We start from the raw sequence: 21,694 nt of genomic DNA, 5'->3' as shown, positions 1-21,694 counted from the left end.
TGTATATGTGTGTTTAAACAACTTTTGTATGTGTGTTTACTTAAACAATTTGTATGCGTGTGTGTATACGTAAACAACTTGCGTGCCTGTGTATCGATGATTTTGCAGATAGCTTGTGTAGAGGCGCTATAGTGTTGTATCGGGATCGAATGTTTGTATAGCCGGTTAAATCATAATAATAAGAGATTGTCTTCAATTAGCGACAATTCTGTACGGTCAACTCTCGTCTGGCTCAAGAAAAACCGGTCGGCCCCCACCTCCGTTACGTGGATGTGATAAAACGGGATTTAAAATCAGTAAACATTGATACTGACCATAGCCTTAGACCGCACTAGATGGAGAAAGACAGTGACCATGAAAGCTATGGACAGCCAGAAAACATGGGCCTCAGCTCTTGAAGAAAAGCGAGCCATACGGAAAATGGCAGGCTCCTCAACCACCAAAGCGAAGGCCACCTTGACCTGCAATATATGTGGACGGGAGTGTTTCTCCAAAATAGGGCTCCACAGTCATATGAAGAAAAGGTCCTACGACTGAAAGAGGCCAACACTCTAGTGACCTTATAGTCAGTAAGTAACGGCTATCTAATGAGCAGGACATTGTTATGTTAGCAATAGATCTGGAGTTTTGAGTGACAATCTTTTTTTTTTCGGGTCGAAAAAAATTAAAATAAACAATAATAAACAAAAATATTTTATCATAAATAAATAAAAACGTATTTCTTAATGTTTAAATAAAAGCTTACATTTTATGTATTCATGTACATTGGAATAAGGTTAATGTCCCTTAATTACTAAGGGAAGTAACTCCAAGATCAAACAGCTGAAGACGAGAGTTATCCATTAAAACACACAAGTTATTAAAACAGCACACAGTTGTCAATTAGATGCCAGAGTAAGTAGAATTATTTTTAAAAAAAAAAAGATTATCGGCTGGTAAAATCATTAATTACACCCCCCCCCCATATGTTTGGTTTTAATTAAGAAAATTTGAACACAGATGGAGATGTCATTAATGTATCCAAGTCACGTGCTAAGTGGCCAATGTCATGGTCATTGACACTTTATTGCTTGTTGTAGCTAATTATCTTAAATTAACGATTATTTTATTTTTATGATAACGACCCGGAGTTTATAAAACTTGACACATGCTTTAATGTTTCCCCATGCCTGGAGTTAAAAGCTAAATGTATTGGAATCATGTTGTTTGAACAGATACAGAATATAACATTTTTTTCCCATATTTCACGAAGAGTTACTCCTCTTGTACTGATGTTTTCAAGAATATTTTGAAATCTGGATTAGGAAAGTTGAAACAGTGTGGACCGAAACCTTTTTTAAACCTAATTCTTACCTGGATTTAAACTTGGGACATGCAAATTTTGTTATACCTGAATATAAAAATTGCTGTACGAACTGTAGACGCGTAATATTATCATGAATCAATAATGAGGAGGGGGGGGGGGGAGATATAAATGTATATGAAAAAAAAAAGGGGCGGTGGAGGAAGGACAATAAACATTTATAACATAATGCAGTAAAAATATATACTGTATTGATTACACGTCAGCTCAGCAGAAATTAATCGGTCAGGCTGGACAGGTGGTTCAACTCGGCCGATTTGAAAAAAAGTTAAGGGATCAAATCTAGGTGGACGCATGCGGATTTGTACCAAACGCTCACCTCACTCTCTGTACACTTTCTGCCTCTATTCCCATTCAAGTTGAAACTTTAAACAATCGTCCATCGTCCAAACAAAATATGATTCAATAAAAAATTGACCATTTTGTAAAATCTATTTTCGTAACTCATTCATTTTCTTTTATATAGAGACAGTATTAGTTAGAAAGAGATAAGACTTGTGTAGACAATAAGCTCGTCGACTTAAACATTTGTAACTAACAATAGTTAACTAAAAACTTCTATTCCCAAATGCACTTGTGTAGGTAAGTGCTGTCTGGTCATGCGCATTTCGCGCTGGACTGTCGTCGGACAGGTCCCTGATTTGATTGGTCAAAGGAGAATGATTTGGTTGGTTAAGTGAGACTGCTTTGGTTGGTTCAGTGAGACTGCATTGGTTGATCAAGTGAGACTGCATTGGTTGGTTAAGTGAGACTGCTTTGGTTGGTTCAGTGAGACTGCATTAGTTGGTTAAATTGGACAACATTGTTTGGTCAAGTGAGACTGCTTTGGAGGGTCAAGTGAGACTGCATTGGTTGGTTAAATTAGACAACATTGTTTGGTCAATTTAGACTGCATTGGTTGGTCAACTGACACTGCATTGGTTGATCAAGTGAGACTGCATTGGTTGGTCAAGTGAGACTGCATTGGTTGGTAAAGTGAGACTACTTTGTTTGGTCAATTTAGAATGCATTGGTTGGTCAACTGACACTGCATTGGTTGGTTAAATTAGACAACATTGTTTGGTCAATTTAGACTGCATTGGTTGGTCAAGTGAGACTGCATTGGTTGGTCAAGTGAGACTGCATTGGTTGGTTAAATTAGACTGCATTGGTTGGTAAAGTGAGACTACTTTGTTTGGTCAATTTAGACTGCATTGTTTAGTCCACTGAGAGTGCATTGGTTGGTCAACTGACACTGCATTGGATGGATGGTCAATTGAGACTGCATGGAATGGTTAAGTGAGACTGCAATGGTTGGTAAAGCGAGACAGCATTTGTTGGTAAAATGAGACTGCATTGGATTATTAAATAAGACTGCATTGGTTGGTCAACTGATGCTGCATAGGTTGGTCAAGTGAGACTGCATTGGTTGGTCACGTGAGACAGCATAGGATGGTTAAATGAGACTGCATTGGTTGGTCAACTGATGGTGCATTGGTTGGTCAAGTGAGACTGCATTGATTGGTCAAGTGAGAGTGCACTAGTTGGTCAAGTGAGACAGCATTGGTTGGTAAAGTGAGACTGCATTGGTTGGTCAACTGATGCTGCATAGGTTGGTCAAGTGAGACTGCATTGGTTGGTCACGTGAGACAGCATAGGATGGTTAAATGAGACTGCATTGGTTGGTCAACTGATGCTGCATTGATTGGTCAAGTGAGATTGCATTGATTGGTCAAGTGAGAGTGCACTAGTTGGTCAAGTGAGACAGCATTGGTTGGTAAAGTGAGACAGCATTGGTTGGTCAAATGAGACTGCATGGGATTGTTAAATAAGACTGCATTGTTTGGACAACTGATACTGCATTGGTTGGTCAAGTGAGACTGTTTTGGGTTGGTCACGTGAGACAGCATTGGATGGCCACGTGAGACAGCATTGGATGGTCACGTGAGATACCTTAAACATCGTTAACATGATTCTATTGCAGTAACTCCAGTAGCGGACTGATGAGGTTAATTATTGTGCGACCTACTGACACATGTGACTCAGGCCAATCACACAGGTCAACGGCTGTCAATGTACAAGGGACACTACTACTAGTATACGCAAATATGACCCGTGTTATGGTTATGTGATCGAAAGCCTTTACGGACGAGAGACAGTGTTTAAGAAAGAGCAGAGCAGTCCTGGACAGCAAGGCAGTAAGGACGGTGCGGTACACAGTGAGTCTTCAGGAATGTAGCTGTACCAGTCCAGGAGTTGATAGAGAGACTCAGACTAGCTTAGTTGGCAGTTCTGTTAAGTACACAAAAGCATCAGTAATTAGTGTAGCTAATTGTGTTGTTTTGGCTGATGATGTATTTAGTTATCAAACCACCACATTGTTATTTGAAACTCTGGTTGTCAAGTTCTAGAATTAGATGTGTTGTATTGAGCAGTGTTTACAGAAGACTTGATAGAGAAAACCGTAACAATATCTTGGGAAGAATATTTGTATTAAAATCATTGGGGTAAAGAAAGAAAAAAAAGTGTTGAAAAAAAAAACAACAACTTTGAAACAAAACTTGTAACAATCTCAAAACTAAAGAGAAAAAAAAACAACACATGACTTAGTCCGAGAGTCAATACACCGAAACAAAATGAGACTCTAATCAAACCACGTGATCTGAAATATTCGCGTGACAGTAAGAGCACATGCCATGCAGGCTATAAATAGGGAATATCTGAAGAAAGGAAAAGTATCATTTTATACACTAGAAACTATAGACTAACAACAAATACTAGAGACGCTGATCTGTATCTATTTTTTTTTTATTTCAAATAATCCAATTTCGTCGCTCAACTAAAATGTCAGTTCAAAATATCCCAACACATTTTATGTAGATGTATATAAGTGTTGAAAATGCATGTTATCTTCCAAGACCTGAATTAATTAATATGTACTATGAAATAAATATTAGCTTTGCACCAGACTACCCACTGGGTGAAACAAGGTATGTAAATATTAGAGACATGTGAGGGTTTAAAAAGTTGAAAGGTGAGAGTGTGTATGTAGACGTGTGTTTGTGTGTATGTAGACGTGTGTTTGTATGTATGTAGACGTGTGTTTGTGTGTATGTAGACGTGTGTTTGTGTGTATGTAGACGTGTGTTTGTGTGTATGTAGACATGTATTTGTGTCTAGGTAGACGTGTGTTTGTGTGTAGGTAGACGTGTGTTTGTGTGTATGTAGACATGTGTTTGTATGTATGTAGACATGTGTTTGTGTGTAGGTAGACCTGTGTTTGTGTGTAGGTAGACGTGTGTTTGTGTGTATGTAGACCTGTGTTTGTGTGTATGTAGACATGTGTTTGTGTGTAGGTAGACGTGTGTTTGCGTGTAGGTCGACGTGTGTTTGTGTGTATGTAGACCTGTGTTTGTGTGTATGTAGACATGTGTTTGTGTGTAGGTAGACGTGTGTTTGCGTGTAGGTAGACGTGTGTTTGTGTGTATGTAGACGTGTGTTTGTGTATATGTAGACGTGTGTTTGTGTGTATGTGGACATGTGTTTGTATGTATGTAGACGTGTGTTTGTGTGTATGTAAACGTGTGTTTGTGTGTATGTAGACATGTATTTGTGTCTAGGTAGACGTGTGTTTGTGTGTAGGTAGACGTGTGTTTGTGTGTATGTAGACATGTGTTTGTATGTATGTAGACATGTGTTTGTGTGTATGTAGACCTGTGTTTGTGTGTAGGTAGACGTGTGTTTGTGTGTATGTAGATCTGTGTTTGTGTGTATGTAGACATGTGTCTGTGTGTAGGTAGACGTGTGTTTGCGTGTAGGTAGACGTGTGTTTGTGTGTATGTAGATCTGTGTTTGTGTGTATGTAGACATGTGTCTGTGTGTAGGTAGACGTGTGTTTGCGTGTAGGTCGACGTGTGTTTGTGTGTATGTAGATCTGTGTTTGTGTGTATGTAGACATGTGTCTGTGTGTAGGTAGACGTGTGTTTGTGTGTATGTAGACATGTGTCTGTGTGTATGTAGACATGTGTCTGTGTGTAGGTAGACGTGTGTTTGCGTGTAGGTCGACGTGTGTTTGTGTGTATGTAGATCTGTGTTTGTGTGTATGTAGACATGTGTCTGTGTGTAGGTAGACGTGTGTTTGCGTGTAGGTAGACGTGTGTTTGTGTGTATGTAGACGTGTGTTTGTGTGTATGTAGACGTGTGTTTGTGTGTATGTGGACGTGTGTTTGTGTGTATGTAGACGTGTGTTTGCGTGTATGTGGACGTGTGTTTGTGTGTATGTAGACATGTGTTTGTGTGTATGTAGACATGTGTTTGTGTGTATGTAGACATGTGTTTGTATGTATGTAGACGTGTGTTTGTGTGTATGTAGACATGTGTTTGTGTGTATGTAGACATGTGTTTGTATGTATGTAGACGTGTGTTTGTGTGTAGGTAGACGTGTGTTTGTGTGTATGTAGACATGTGTTTGTGTGTATGTAGACGTGTGTTTGTGTGTATGTAGGCATGTGTTTGTGTGTAGGTAGACGTGTGTTTGTGTGTATGTAGAAGTGTGTTTGTGTGTATGTAGACGTGTGTTTCTGTGTATATGTTGAAGTGTGTGTGTGTTTAAGTGTGAGTGTATCTATGTTGACATTTGAGTCTGTGTAAATGTTGACTTGTGACTGCACTGCATGTTGAGCCTGGACCTATCGTGCCGTAACGCAATCAAGTTTAGTAGCAATGATAGAAATCAAGATGGAATAAACAGCATACCAAGAATCTTCCGTACCCTCCCCAGGGACCATGGAGGGGAGGGGAGGGGGTATATGTTTATCACACTTTTCTGACGTAGATCCAGGAGGGTGTCTTCAGGGAAGGGGGTAACCTACTAGGACATTTTTTCTGACCTACTCGCTCTCGCGCGTGCTTTATAAGTGCTCCTGTAGAGAGTTCATCAGCAGGCAATTTTATATTCTAAATTATTAAACAGACATGCACAGATCTTTTTTTTTTATAGATCATCGTACTTGCTACACTGGTGAGGAGAGAGAGAGAGAGAAAGAAAAGGAGAGAGAAAGATAGAGAAAGATGGAAAGAAAGAAATAGAAAGATAGAGAAAGAGGAAGAGAGGAGAGAGATTGGAAGAGAAAGAGAAATATGGAAAGAGAAGATAGAAAGATAGAAAGAGCGAAAATAGAGAGAGAAAGAGAGACAGAGAGAGAGAAAGAGAGACAGAGAGAGAGAGAGAAAGAGAGAGAGAGAAAAAAAGAAAGAGAAAGAGAGTGGGAAAGAGAGACAAAGAGAAAGAGGGAGAGAAAGAGAGAAAGAGGAAAAATAGAGAGAGAGAAAGAAACACAACTAATAGGACTAATTGATGATTTTTCAAAAGGTTTAGATAATAGTGAACAAATAGATGCTATCTTACTAGATTTTTCTAAGGCTTTTGACAAAGTTCACCACCATAGTTTGCTTAAAAAATTAAAATATTTCGGCATTAATGGTCCACTGCATCAGTGGATTAAAGACTTTCTGATAGGGAGAGAACAAACTGTAATAATAAATGGCTCTAAATCAACACCGATAACAGTAAACTCAGGTGTACCTCAAGGAACAGTCTTGGGTCCACTACTATTTTTAATTTACATAAATGATTTACCAAATTGCATTAGTTCAGGAACAAAAGTCAGATTATTTGCAGACGATTGCATAATATATAGAACAATAAAAACAACACAAGACACAGATATTTTACAAAGAGAATTAGATGAATTACAGAAATGGGAATCAAATTGGAGCATGTCTTTCCACCCAGAAAAATGTCAGTTGTTAAGAGTAACAAAAAAACTAAAACAAATTAATTCCACTTATCTTATTCATGGCAAACCAGTAACACAGACTAAAAACGCAAAATACCTAGGTGTTATAATAAATGAAAAACTGTCATGGAATCCACATATTGATGAAACTACAAAAAAATCAAACAAAGCATTAGGATTTATTAAAAGAAATTTCTATAAATCAAATAAGAACATAAAACTAAAATGTTATTTAACCTTGGTTAGGCCAATAATAGAATATGCATCCTCTGTTTGGGACCCCTCAACTCAAGAAAACATTAAGAAACTAGAACAGACACAAAATAGAGCAGTGCGATTCATAACAAACGAATATTCACATTTGACTAGAGTAACACCTTTAGTAAAATCACTAAATTTAGAAAGCCTTCAGGACAGAAGGCTCAAAAGTAAAGTAGCAATAATACATAAAACACTGAACCATAATCTTCAAATACAAAAACAAAATTTAATAAAATACTCTGAAAGACACAAAGATAAAGGCACATTCCTCGTCCCATATGCTAGGACAAATTTGTACAAATACTCCTTCTTCCCTAGTGCTATTAGAGCATGGAATGGGTTGCCTGAGCTAGCAAGGAAAACCAGTGACTTGGCAGAATTTAAGTCATTGGTTAATATGCATGACTAAATGCATGACGCGAAGGACGTATTCATCTTCTTTTTTGAAGTAACGTCTGTATTATATAAGATAAGATAAGAGTAAAGGGGAGAGAAAAAGAGACACAGAGAGAATAAGAGTGAGAGGGAGAAACAAAGAAAGTAAGAGAAACAGAGAGATAGAGAAAGGGGGAAAATCAATATCTACGTATCAAGAACTATTTCGTTTGTCACATACAAAATAGAAATTATCTTAAACTCCGATAATTGTTTGTTTTTATGATAACGATCCATAATTTATATACATATCAATGGCAAAAATTCATCATCAATATAATACATAACATCACAATCATTACCATTTTAGATGCTATACTGGTAGTGTACATAAATATTCGATCTTTTATTGTAAGAGTCTGAGGTCTGTGGTCTAGTTCATAATCATTTTGAAATGGACAAATGACAAAAAGATGTGCTTGTAGGTATATGTAGGTATATGTAGGTATATGTAGCTATATGTTGATCTTTAGTCAAACATTTTTGAAAATACAACACTCGTAAAAATAATTCCAGACTATGACGTCAGAGGAACTGAGAGCTTTGTGTCACACACTGAGAGATTAATTGCGCATGTGTTAACCACCACCCCCTCCTCCCTTTTTTTTCTATACCTCACACATACACACACATACATACACACACACACAAATATTAATATCAAAGGGCAAACGTATCAAATTGAATTTCAGGGTAAGTTGAAAAAAAAGTCACAAAAATATAGAGATAATAAAAAGTAGGAAAAAAGACACGAAAAAAAACCAACAACCGAATATTTATATAGAATTAGTAGCAACGTAAGCTCTCTGTCTCTCTCTCTCTCTCTCTCTGTCTCTCTGCGTGTGATTATAATTCTTGTGGTACGTTCATTGCGGTGTAGCGACAGTGCTCAGTTTAATATTTCGACTTTCTTTTATTTTGTGGAGAGAGAGACAAACAGACAGAGAGAGAGAGACAAACAGACAGAGAGAGAGACAAACAGACAGAGAGAGAAACAAACAGACAGAGAGAGAGACAAACAGACAGAGAGAGAGACAAACAGACAGAGAGAGAGACAAACAGACAGAGAGAGAGACAAACAGACAGAGAGAGAGACAAACAGACAGAGAGAGAGACAAACAGACGGAGACATAAAAAAAAAGAGAGAGGGGGAGTAAGAGAGAGAGAGGAGGTGAAAGAATCAATGAATGCAGCTGGCCTAGATTGTCATTCATAAAAATAGTTGATCTAATCATTTCTTTTATTCTGGGTTTATTTACGAATTGTTTTACAATATTTCTATTCAAGTCACTCCTTCAAAAATAGCTATATAAACGATTTACCTAGAAATTTATCAGTTGATGTATATCGCTGAGAAAAGAATTACTATCTCGCTGGCCACATGGGGAAAACTCGAGTTTAACCGTTATAATTTTTTTAAGTAAAAAAAAAATGCATGTAAATTTGGCTAAAGACTAAATCTAGGTCTAGATCCTACATCAGTTTTGAAAGGACTATCGCGATCTTCAATGGACTATCGCGTTCGGGAATTTCCGAAGGTAAGGCTTTATTGATTCCAATGTTTAATAAATTAAATAAAATGAACATTTTAGCGCATTATCTTCTAAGTCTAGATCTAAATGCTTATCACTGGAATATCAAAAGGTGCACTAGATCTATACATTCATCTAACCCAGTGATTCTTCCTCATGGAGAGGGGGCGGGGTAAATACTGTTTTTAAATCTAGCATTCAATCATTTTTAAGAGAAAAACAATCTCTCATTAAGTATCATCAAGGAGTTATTTAAACATTTTTTGCAATGTTTTTCTAGTTTATTCTGCTATTTTTTTTTTATTGTGGCGGGAATCGGGAAGATGACACGATAGAAAGGAAAGCTTACCTTTTTTTTTTTAAACTTTGATTTATTTGTTGTTTTTTTACATTTGCATTAAAAAAAGAAGAAATGTTTATCCTAATGACTATAATTAATTAGATTATTTCAAATTATTTCAAATTATGTTAGAATTAAAAAGTAGCTATTACAGAGTATCTGAATAAAAAACATTTTTTCCTGCTTTCAGACGACCTCATTTACATATGAACTTTCATTAGAAATTACAATTTTAAGCGTGTCTTCAAAACTGGGGCAACATTCCTGCTGCATGAAACAGCAAGGCCAATGTCACACATTTTAGATAGATAGATAGATAGATGATAGATAGATAGAGAGGTAAAGAGCGACAGAGAAACAGTGGAGAGAAATGAAGAGTGCTAGAGAGTCAAAAACAAATCGAGAAAGAGATAGAAAAAAAATAGAGGGATAAAAACAAAATACAAAAGAGAGAGAGAGAAAAGGAGAGAGAGAAAAAAAAGAGAAAGAGTGAGAGAGAGAAAAAGAGAGAGAAAAAGAGAGAGAGAAAGAAAGGGAGAGAAAAAAAGAAAAAGAAAGAGAGAGAAAAAAGAGACAGAAAGACAGGACAAATAGAACGGAAGGAAGAAACAAAAAAGACACCATGAGTGCTGTGTGGAGAGTGCGGAACGTAAAAAGATGTATAGAACAGATGGAGTATGGTTAATGTTGTTTCGAGTTACATTTATTTGATTGCTAATGCTGTCATAATTGTTTCATATTCTATTGTAATTCTTTCTACAATTGTGTACCATGTAAATTGTAATCTTGTTGAAATCTTAAACTGTATGTATACTCACAATGTAAAAATCTTCAATTGTTCGAATATTAATTACATTCACATATTTAGAGAGTTTAAACGTATTCTAGTTGCGTGTTCAAATCTCTCATTAGAAATGACAACTCTGATAACTTTTATTGGTAAATGGTGCATTGAACATCACACTGTCATCTCCCTTTACATTTTTTTTTATTTCAATACAAAACGTTTATTATCGGTTTGCTCCCCTTCATACTAAGGAAATCTGCCATTGGTTTTTGTGCTATACGGATCTGTTTGTCAAATTCAGCTCTTCTGAAAATTGAATCCTCCGTCATCATAATGTATGCAAATACATACAACCATTTTTAAAATACGGTTTAAAGTTTTGTTGATGCGCAATTGTGAATGATAAGAACGGCGTTCTACCACATAACCGTTCGTTTTGATTATGTTACAACTCTGTCTGTCTGGTAAAAAGTCTGTACGTTATTTCTCCCATACCCAATCTCAGGTCAAGTTAATATCTTGCACAATTATTTTTTTTAACCTGACAAATATAAGTACACTACGGCTGACTAAGCCATGTTTTTTTTTTTTTTTTTTTTTAAATATTATTGCATAATTCCAATGATAGGCCTTTAAATCTACACTTAGATGACGATGCGAACAATTTCCCTAAACATTAATTTATTAAACTCTTGAATCAATAAAGCCTTACATTCGGAAATCTCCAACGCGATAGTCTTTTTAAAACCGATGTTGGCTCTCGTTCTAAGTCTAGTTCTCAAACCAAATATATATTTAATTATTTTTTTATTTTGAAAAATTATAACGGTCAAATTAGCGTTTTCCCAATGTGGCCAACGAACTAGTAATTTTTTTCTCAGGTTAGATGCATGCAGGTTTCTTAAGTTTCCATAAAGCTTTAACTTACTATAAAAAGAAGAGTTGGAAAGAAAGAGAGATAGACAGAACCAGATAGAGGGAGAGTATGAGCAAAAATGAGAAAGAAAAAAAAAGAGGAAGTGAGTAAGTATAATCAAGAAATAGTGTGAGCCAGAAAGAGAGTGGTAGTGATAAAAAGAAAAAGAATCGTAGTGATAAAAAAGAGAGTCGTAGTGATAAAAAGAAAGAGAGTCGCAGTGATAAAAAGAAAGAGAGTCGTAGTGATAAAAAGAAAGAGAGTCGTAGTGATAAAAAGAAAGAGTTGTAGTGATAAAAAGAAAGAGAGTCATAGTGATAAAAAGAAAGAGAGTCGTAGTGATAAAAAGAAACAGAGTCATAGTGATAAAAAGAAACAGAGTCGTAGTGATAAAAAGAAAGAGAGTCGTAGTGATAAAAAAGAGAGTCGTAGTGATAAAAAGAAAAAGTCGTAGTGATAAAAAGAAACAGAGTCGTAGTGATAAAAAGAAAGAGAGTCGTAGTGATAAAAAGAAAGAGAGTCGTAGTGATAAAAAGAAACAGAGTCGTAGTGATAAAACGAAACAGAGTCATAGTGATAAAAAGAAACAGAGTCATAGTGATAAAAAGAAAGAGAGTCGTAGTGATAAAAAGAAAGAGTCGTAGTGATAAAAAAGAGAGTCGTAGTGATAAAAAGAAACAGAGTCGTAGTGATAAAAAGAAAGAGAGTCGTAGTGATAAAAAAGAGAGTCATAGTGATAAAAAGAAACAGAGTCGTAGTGATAAAAAGAAACAGAGTCGTAGTGATAAAACGAAACAGAGTCATAGTGATAAAAAGAAACAGAGTCGTAGTGATAAAAAGAAAGAGAGTCGTAGTGATAAAAAGAAAGAGAGTCGTAGTGATAAAAAGAAAGAGTCATAGTGATAAAAAGAAACAGAGATTGAGAGAAAGAGATTAAGAAACAATGTGAGACAAATGGAGTGACATCATGAGAGTGAGAAAAGTGATTAAGTAACAGAAAGTTTGGAAAAGAATGGTCAAGATGGTGATAGCAAGTAAGAGTGAGAAAGATGAAGAGAGAAGGGATCATTTGAGAGTAAGGCCAGAGAAAGTGAAACTGAAAGAGACTCAAGAAAAAACGTCAGAAAGAATAGATACATGAAATATAGATTAAGTTTGTGTGTGTGTGTGTGTGAGAGAGAGGGAGAGAGAGAGAAGTAGGTCAACCATCCCTGGAGAAATATGACAAGTTCCAAGACAAAAGGTTGAAAGAAATAATCCGGTCATTGATTTCTGTCGCCTCGCAGACACTTGCATGTTGAAACGTAAATACAAGATTCCATTCTTTAACCCTAGCGCCCCCAGTCCTCAGGCGCCCCCTCTCCTCATGCCAGCTGCCCCAATCAACTCAAACGTCTGCTATGTTGATGAAAAGTCTCGAGACAAGTTCGGCCAAGTTAGATTTCAAAATATTTCTTTGGATCAAGTTTGGGGGGGGGGGGAGAGGCATTGGCCACTGGACGTGTCTGTAATTCTATTTCTTCCATGTGGTGTTTATACGCCTGTCTGTCTATTGAAGCATCTCTCCGTGTTTCTATATGTCCCTCTGTTTAAGGGATGGCCATGACAGACAAACAATACATCTATTTCATGGTATGATCTATTTTTATATATTCCTAGCACATTAACATATCACCGAGATGTCTAGATACTGTACACGAGCTACAGGTTAAAAAAAATATGCTGAATATAGTGGGCATGGTGGCTAAGTGGTAATACGTTTGACTCCCGAACCGAGAGATTACGGGTTTTAATCTCGATTATAGATGAGATTTTTTTTTATTTTGGATTTTAAGGGCCTCCGTGAGTCCACCCAGTTCTACTATAATACATAATGAAAGTAAAGGCGTCTGGTCGCTGTGCTGGCCACACGACACCCTCGTTAACCGTCATATTCACTATACATCGCAAAATCTTATCTTGTTACATTTTTTGTTTTTTGCAATTATACTATTTGTTTGACAATTCTGAAGTAATTTAGAAATTCAAGTCTTGAGGAACATTTTTTTAAAATGTATAAATCTATGTTCCAAAGGCCCTGATTCATTCCTGTACCTATGTTACCTCTTTCTGTGTGCCTTTAACCATTCAACACCTTTCACGAGCGAAACCGCAGCGGTTAACAATACCGAAAACGATTTTTTGTTCGCCACTTCGATCCAACATTTTAAAGTATATCCGCTATATATATTAAACAATTACACATTTATATTATCGTTTAGATTTTGTGAGTTATTTCCCAAGATTTTAATAACACCTTGTTAACTCAGTCAGTTGAGAGTCAGACTCTACAGTAACAAATTAAATGTTTAAAATCTCTAATCGCATTTTTTTAAATTTCTAGATATAGGCCTATAAATATATATATATATATATATATATATATATATATATATATATATATATATATATATTTAAATAGCGTATTTGGAGAATAAGAGAAAGGGAACTGTGGACTAGTGAGAGAAAGGGAACTTTGTGGACTAGTGATAGAAAGGGAACTTTGTGGACTACTGAGAATAAGGGTACTTTGTGAACTAGTGAGAGAAAGGGAACTTTGTGGACTAGTGAGAGAATGGGAACTTTGTGGACTAGTGAGAGAAAGGGAACTTTGTGGACTAATGAAAGAAAAGGAACTTTGTGGACTAGTGAGAGAATGGGAACTTTGTGGACTAGTGAGAGAAAAGGAACTTTGTGGTCTAGTGAGAGAAAGGGAACTTTGTGGACTAGTGAGAGAAAAGGAACTTTGTGGACTAGTGAGAGAAAGGGAACTTTGTGAACTAGTGAGAGAAAAAGAACTTTGTGAACTAGTGAGAATAAGGGAACTTTGTGGACTACTGAGAATAAGGGTACTTTGTGAACTAGTGAAAGAAAGGGAACTTTGTAAACTAGTGAGAGAAAGGGAACTTTGTGGACTAGTGAGAGAAAGGGAACTTTGTGAACTAGTGAGAGAAAAGGAACTTTGTGGACTAGTGAGAGAATTGGAACTTTGTGGACTAGTGAGAGAAAGGGAACTTTGTGGACTAATGAAAGAAAAGGAACTTTGTGGACTAGTGAGAGAATGGGAATTTTGTGGACTAGTGAGAGAAAAGGAACTTTGTGGTCTAGTGAGAGAAAGGGAACTTTGTGGACAAGTGAGAGAAAAGGAACTTTGTGGACTAGTGAGAGAAAGGGAACTTTGTGGACTAGTGAGAGAAAGGGAACTTTGTGGACTAGTGAGAGAAAGGGAACTTTGTGGACTAGTGAGAGAAAGGGAACTTTGTGGACTAGTGAGAATAAGGGTACTTTGTGGACTAGTGAGAGAAAGGGAACTTTGTGGAAAGGGAATTCTCTGGATGAGAGACAGAAACGGATCTGTGGATGTAACTTAAAAAAAATCGCTTAAAGACACTAGTAATTGAAAAGTTTTTCTAACGAAGCTTTTATCAATAAGAATTAATGTTGAATGTTTGCATAAACATCTAATAATGTTGGTCTGTGGTGTATGTTGAGCAATGTTGATTTGTGATGTATGTTGAGCAATGTTGGTCTGTGATCTGTGGCATTTCTGTGGCATTTTACGTCTCGAGAGACGATCTTTTCCCTTTGCAACTTCTTGCGTGACTAAAGAGGCCAATCCTTGATACACAGCTGCGATCGCAGGTTGGGCATATATAATCACCAGGCGCCGTTGCATTTTCACCCTTCTTTCTGCTTCTGTTGTGTATGACATCTGTAATCCGTGACCCTTCCTTTGATATATGTTGAGCTATTCAAATAACATTTGTTTAAAGCTTCCCTAAACAAAACATTGACATGTTTGATTTGAAAGCCTCAGATGTGACTGATTAATGACTTACGCCATCACTTTGTCCAGGTGAAAAGCGACACTGCTACAAACCCAGCCACTTTCGACACACAATTGGACAGTTGACCAGCAAGTTAAGAAGCCAGCGTTACAAGAGGAAGCAGTGATTGAAGGGGAAACAACCTGGCAAGATCCGCTTGACGGCAGCTAGCGGTAATCGATTTGTAATAGAAAACTCGCTAATGGGCAAGGAGGAGACAGTCGGCTTCCTGGTGACCAGATTTTTTCACAGGGTTATTCAAATTCCAGAGGTTGCATAATAGATGTACAACAGGCTGCGCAAAGCAATGATAAATGAACAAAAAATGTTTAGGCATGTTTTAATTGAATCAGTGACTTAATTTTACAAAACAAACACTTGAAATTACAGCCTGTAATGCAGATTATTAGAAGAAGCTAATCAACTTAATAGCATAAAGGTATGTTTCAATTTATCTATTTAAAATAAGCAAATCTAATCTAATCTATCTATCTATCTATCTATCTATTTATCTATCTATCTATCTATCTATCTGTCTATCTATCTATCTATCTATTTATCTATCTCTCTATCTATCCATCTCTCGTGCAATTTTTCTCTTATCCTCTCTCCATCTCTCTATCACTCACACACACTGTTTCCCTCTCTCTCCCTCTCTCGCAACTCTCTCTCTCTCTCTCTCTCTCTCTTCTACTCCCAGCCTCACCTTCTGTTATGTTTGATAAAGTGTTTTGTTTTCCCGTTAACAAAAAATAGGCGATAGAATAGAGAGTGAGGCAGCCGGGGCTGGGGTGAAGCAATGAGAAAGGAGGGAGAGAAATGACGGAGAGAGGAGTGAGGCAAGGCTGGAAGATAGGAATGATGGAGGAGGAGAAACTATTTCAGAAGTTTGTCTCAGTCAAAGCCGATGATCAAATAATTGTATTGTCCATGGGTTGGACTAGACACTGGCCGATATGAGAGAAAGTATCTGAGCCCACTGAGTTGTCTATGCACTCTACATACAGAGGAGAAATCTTTGGCTTGGGAAGAGTTCTAAGGTTCCAACATTTCTGAAAGTTTTAGGAATTAATTTGAGAATGAAATGAGATGGGCAAAAGTGGAGACAAGAATGTTAGAGTTCAGGAAAAGAGAAGGGGGAGGAGTGGAAGAGAGGAAGAGGGAAAAACAGAGAGTAATAGGGAGAGAGCGAGAGGAAGTAATAGCGGGGAGTGGGAAATAGAGTGCGATAGTGAGTAGAGAGTGACAGATTGGCAGAGAGAAAAAAGAGAAAAAAGAGAGTGGAAATCAGGGGGGGGGAGGGAGAAGATGTGTGTATGGGAGCGATTGGAGAGAGGGGGGAAATGTAAGAGTGTAGAGAGGGAGAAATCACAAGACAGAAGAAAGGATTAAAAGAGAGGGAGGGATAAACTGGGAGGGAGAGGCAGAAATTGAGGGAGGGATTAGGAGAGAGAAAGAGAGAGAAAGAGATTGAAGAGATTAAGAGAGAGGGAGCAATGTAGAGAGAGAGAGAAAGCTAAAGATTGAGAGAGAGAAAGATCTACCTCAAATTACAGAAACTTATTTTTTTATTTATTAAAGGCGATTGAGAATTTCATTTACATGGACAGTTTCAATGTTCATCTACTAGGTATCTACTAGGTATCTACTAGGTATCTACTAGGTATCTACTAGGTATCTAGACTGTACATTGATGGATTGAATCTTCGTTTCCAAATGTAACTCTCAGTTCAAGGATAGGTCATTGTCTCAGTCAGATTATCTATAGAAAGTCATACTAGAATTGCTAGAGACTGATCTATTTTTTTTGCTTAGGATCAAGACCGTTAAAAGCTTTTATTGTCACTGCCTCAGGGAGACATCTTGGGCTGATACGTAACAATTCATGTGGTATGCTTGATGATGTATGTGGATGTCAGGGTAATCGGTGTGGTTAACAGGGGTGATTAGTGCAAAAATAGGATTATTGGTGTGATTGATGGATTAATTGCTGTGGCTGACAAGATGATTGGTGTGATTGATGGAGTAATTGCAGTGGCTGACGGGATGATTGGTGTAATTGGCAGGGTGATTGGTGCTGTTGACAGGGTGATTTTTTGCGGTTGACAAGGTGATTGGTTCTGTTGACGTGGTGCCTGATACGTTTGAGGGGATATTTAGTGTGGTTCACATAGTTATTGGTATGGTAGGCAGGGTGATTAAAAATGGTCAGAAGGTCGATTGATGTAACTTACTAGGATGAGTGCTCCAAAGAACATATTTAGTACCCAGCTACCTCTTGTTTTGTTTTCTACTTGTGGCAGTCGCTAAAGTAAAATTTGACTTTCAGACCTTGCCATCTATAGGGAAGATGATATCAAGGTCATCTGTTTCTGTGGCCAAAGATTAAAGAGGGTGTCATTGTCGTGCGCGCGTGAAGTTTTCTTTGCATTTAATATTGGTGTTTTAGCGTATAGTAAGTAGTTTCTTTTAAGTGCGTTTTGTTGCCTAGAATATTATGTGTGTGTGTGTTTACGTCATCCTTAGTTCCCGCAAGAGAGAGAGAGCTTCTTTTGTGAGCTAGGTAGCTGGTTGTTTGTTTTCCCCTTGTAAGGGTACGTAAGTACATAGTTTTATTAAGTAGGCTGATCTTTCGGTACGGGTGTCGCTATTAAAAAGTTATTTCTTGTAGCGGCATCGCTAGATCTAGGTTTTCTTGTCGTTTCAGGGTGTTAGGCTTTGGACTATGGGAAAGTGTGTCGCCTTCCCGCCCTTGGAGTTTTGCAGTAACTATTGTTGTTGAGGTGTAGGGAGTTGAGGTTACGTTGGGCGCCGAGATGGAGTGTGAGCGTGAAGGTGTGTTATGGAAACTTATTGGCGTGATAGTAGATTAATTATTACTTTAATGAGGACTTCAATGATAGTGATTTATATGTAAATATGTTGATAACTTATAATTAATTATTATTAAATATTGTTCATATTGATAACTGTTGTTATTCACTAACTGTTCAGTTGAATAACTGTTATTCGATGTTCGTATTTTACATGCCACTACCTTTGGGTTCTTGTGTTACTCTGTTCAGGCTGGGGATACGGGACCATCATATCATACCCTACGTAAGCGACTAAACCCACCTGACAGTCATGTGTCCAGCACAACGACCAACCGCCTTTACTTTTCCCCAACTATTGTCAGGTACCCATTAGAGCTGGTTGGACTCAATTATCTCGAAATTTAAAATCCCAGTCATCAGGATTGGAACCCGGCACCCCCAGTGCTGAAGCCAAGCGCTCTACCACTCAACCACCGCGCCTCCTGGCAGTCGCTATGGTTCTTAATTAAAATTTCCCATAAGGTGACTTCCTAATACTAAATCCAGTTAAGCAGAGTGATCGTTTTACCGCTTTAAACCCACTATTTAGTGCAGAGAATTTCTATCATTATATTTCAATGTTGAATAAAAGACATATATGAAGATATATTTCTTTAATATTTTTTTTTATTTTTATTCACAGTGTCTGAGATCGATTGAAAAAGATCAATACTGTTCAGTCTGACAGGAATATACAATTAAAAATTGTGAAAGCTTGACTTGACTTGAATTTCAACATTCCACAGACAATGTTCATTAGGAGAGAGATGATTTGGGTCTGAGCAATCAATAGAAACGAAAGGGACAGATATTTTGTTACCATATACGAGAAACTAGTCTAGAAACGTGTTTATATTATTACAAGGAAACTTAAGAGACTCCATGTTTTGTTTCTGTGTACATTATTGTTACCAAGGTTACGGCCTTACTCTCAACTCAAGGAAAGACTACTCTGGCTCTCTACTAATCGAAGAAAAACAACTCAAGGTGACGCTATAAAAACGCGCGAATATTTTTTTTTTCTTCACATCAATAGCGAGATATTATGAGAAGATTCATTAGTTGCAAGACATTATCGCTATTAGTTACCTGCCCCTGGTAAACCTATTAATCTAGTCTTGCAAAGATTTTTTTTTTGCTTCTGGTAGTCTAGTCTACACAAAAGTTAGGAAGAAACATTCTTTAAGCTTCAAGTTGTTTGTATACTAACATTGTACTGTTGTTGTAATATGCTAGCTGATTGATATTGAGAAATTTATATACAGTGTCCTCGTTGAAATATGGCTATGATAATGTGTCTAAACTACTAACAGTGGTTAGATCCCTTGTTACCTAGCCTAGAGTTTTAAAACCCAAACAATTATTACGCCAATCTAGTTGTTATGCAATTTTGCTTTTTACATCTTTTCTGTTAGCATTCTTAATGTTCTTCAATTTTCCTCCGTCTATCCCTCCCTTCCTCTCTTTGTCTCTCTCTCTATCTCTCTTAACCCATTTCCATGATACTTAAGGGAGAGAAAGAGAGAGAGAGAGAGAGAAAAAGAGAGAGAGCGAGTGAGAGCAAGATGGAAAGTGAGAAAGAGAGGCAGAAGGGGGGGGGAGAAAGTGAGCGAGAAAAACAAATGCAGAAGAAAGATGACTCAAGAGATAAAGAGACAGAAACATATAGATAAATAATGAAAATAAAAAGAGAGAAACAGAAAAAAAAAAGATTTGGTATACATAGATGGATTTCCGTGAAAGAGATCAGGAAAGAGAGATAGATGAGAAAGCGGCCAGAGAGAAAGAGCGAGAAAAACAGAAAGACATTTTTCGCTTAATAAGTCAAAAAAAAAAAGGGTAAATGATTTCGAGCAAGATAGTGTGATGGTGTGTGCGTGACAGAGAGACAGACGAGACAGAGAAGGAGAGAGAAATACAGACAGTCCTCTCATAGCATACGTAAAACGTCAAAGCGACTGTTAACTAATGGCACAGCCTGTTGTGAGTCCAATCACAAACTAGTTTCAGCTCTCCATCTAGTCTTGGAGTTTTGTTCTGCTTAAACAGATTGTAGCCTCGGGCGTTTTAGAAGACCTAAAGAGCTAGTGACAAAAGTTTCTTCACTATCTTAACATCTTCTTCCTTAGACACAAGACTTTTCTAAGGGTGCGATCACACTGAGAGAATACTTACGTAGTACTTCCTTGTACTTGCGCGAGTTAGAATCGAGGCATTACTAAGATTGTACACCGTAACTTCTAGAACTAGCAAATAGGTAACAAAAGCTGGTAGAACATGGCGTTGAAGGGATTGTGCAATGTAACTTCTAGTACTAAAGCCAGAAAGTTTCTAACAGAAGCTGGTAGAACATGGCGTTGAAGGGATCTTGCAAAAGAAGAGTCTAGGAGAGCAGTTGGATTGCATTGCAAGAGCAAGAAGAAAACATTCCTACAGCATGGACAAAAGGTTATTGTGCTTATTTTGGACCCCCATCAAACACAGCGTACGTAGAACCCCCATCAGTTTAGTGAAGTTATAAATCCCACGACGTCACGCATTCCAGAATAAACTCGGGTGAATGAAAGAAAAAGCGGAAATGTTCTTTTCTCGATCTATTTCCTAGACCGTGTCTTGTTGATTTCATACTAGTGAAAGCGGTATGTAAAGGGACACAACCAAATAAAAGGAAGAAGGGGATTCGTTTAATTATAATATTAGTCGTATAGTATAAAGTTGCATATTTTTTTTTATTTGGAATTATAATTACTATTATATTTAATGTATTGATTTATTATTTTTTTGCATTTTATTCATTTTGAGTTCAACCTATATCTTATCTTATATAATACAGACGTTACTTCAAAAAAAAGAAGATGATTACACCCCACACCCTGCACACTCAGACATACATATTAACCAACAAGTTAAATTCTGCCCAATCGCTGGCATTGCTGGCTAGCTGAAGCAACCCATTCCATGCTCTAATAGCACTAGGGAAGAACGAGTATTTGTACAAATTTGTCCTAGCATATGGGGTGTGCCCTCATCTTTGTGTCTTTCAAAGTATTTTATTAAATAGTGTTTTTGTATTTGAAGATTATGGTTCAGTGTTTTATGTATAATTGCTAGTTTAGTTTTGAGACTTCTATCCTGAAGGCTTTCTGAATTTAGTGATTTTACTAAAGGTGTTACTCTAGTCCAATGTGAATATTTGTTTGTTATGAATCTCACTGCTCTATTTTGTGTCTGTTCCAGTGTCTTAATGTTTTCATTGAGTTGAGTGGTATGAGAACAAAATGTATGTATGACACGTGATCTTTAAGCCCCACATGGAAGAAGAGACACACAACATGTGCTATTTATGTGAAAAATACACTAAAGGAACTAAAATAGTGCTACATATATATTTAACAATATTTAAGGGGACGCATGAACAGCTCATGAGTTTAATTTGGTTCTTGAACCAACGCGCCTAACATTATCTACGTCCTCGTTGTCCAAGCTCAAAAGGAAATTCAATAAATAGAAAAGAACTCGACACATACACACACACAAAATTGGGGCAATCATCATTCATCTG

The 21,694-nt window shown here is 37.1% G+C and overlaps 1 protein-coding gene across 3 annotated transcripts in view; it reads right to left on the bottom strand.

The window, feature by feature from the left end:
- Positions 1-21,694, bottom strand: part of LOC106066852 (innexin unc-9-like) — a 181,379-nt gene that overhangs the window by 123,818 nt on the left and 35,867 nt on the right. The gene's annotated exons all lie outside the window — the stretch shown is intronic.

This window comes from Biomphalaria glabrata, chromosome 16 (assembly GCF_947242115.1).
Source record: "Biomphalaria glabrata chromosome 16, xgBioGlab47.1, whole genome shotgun sequence".
Lineage (NCBI taxonomy): Eukaryota > Metazoa > Mollusca > Gastropoda > Planorbidae > Biomphalaria > Biomphalaria glabrata.
Note: the sequence above shows the minus strand (reverse complement) of the source record. Positions and strands in the feature narration are given on the sequence as shown.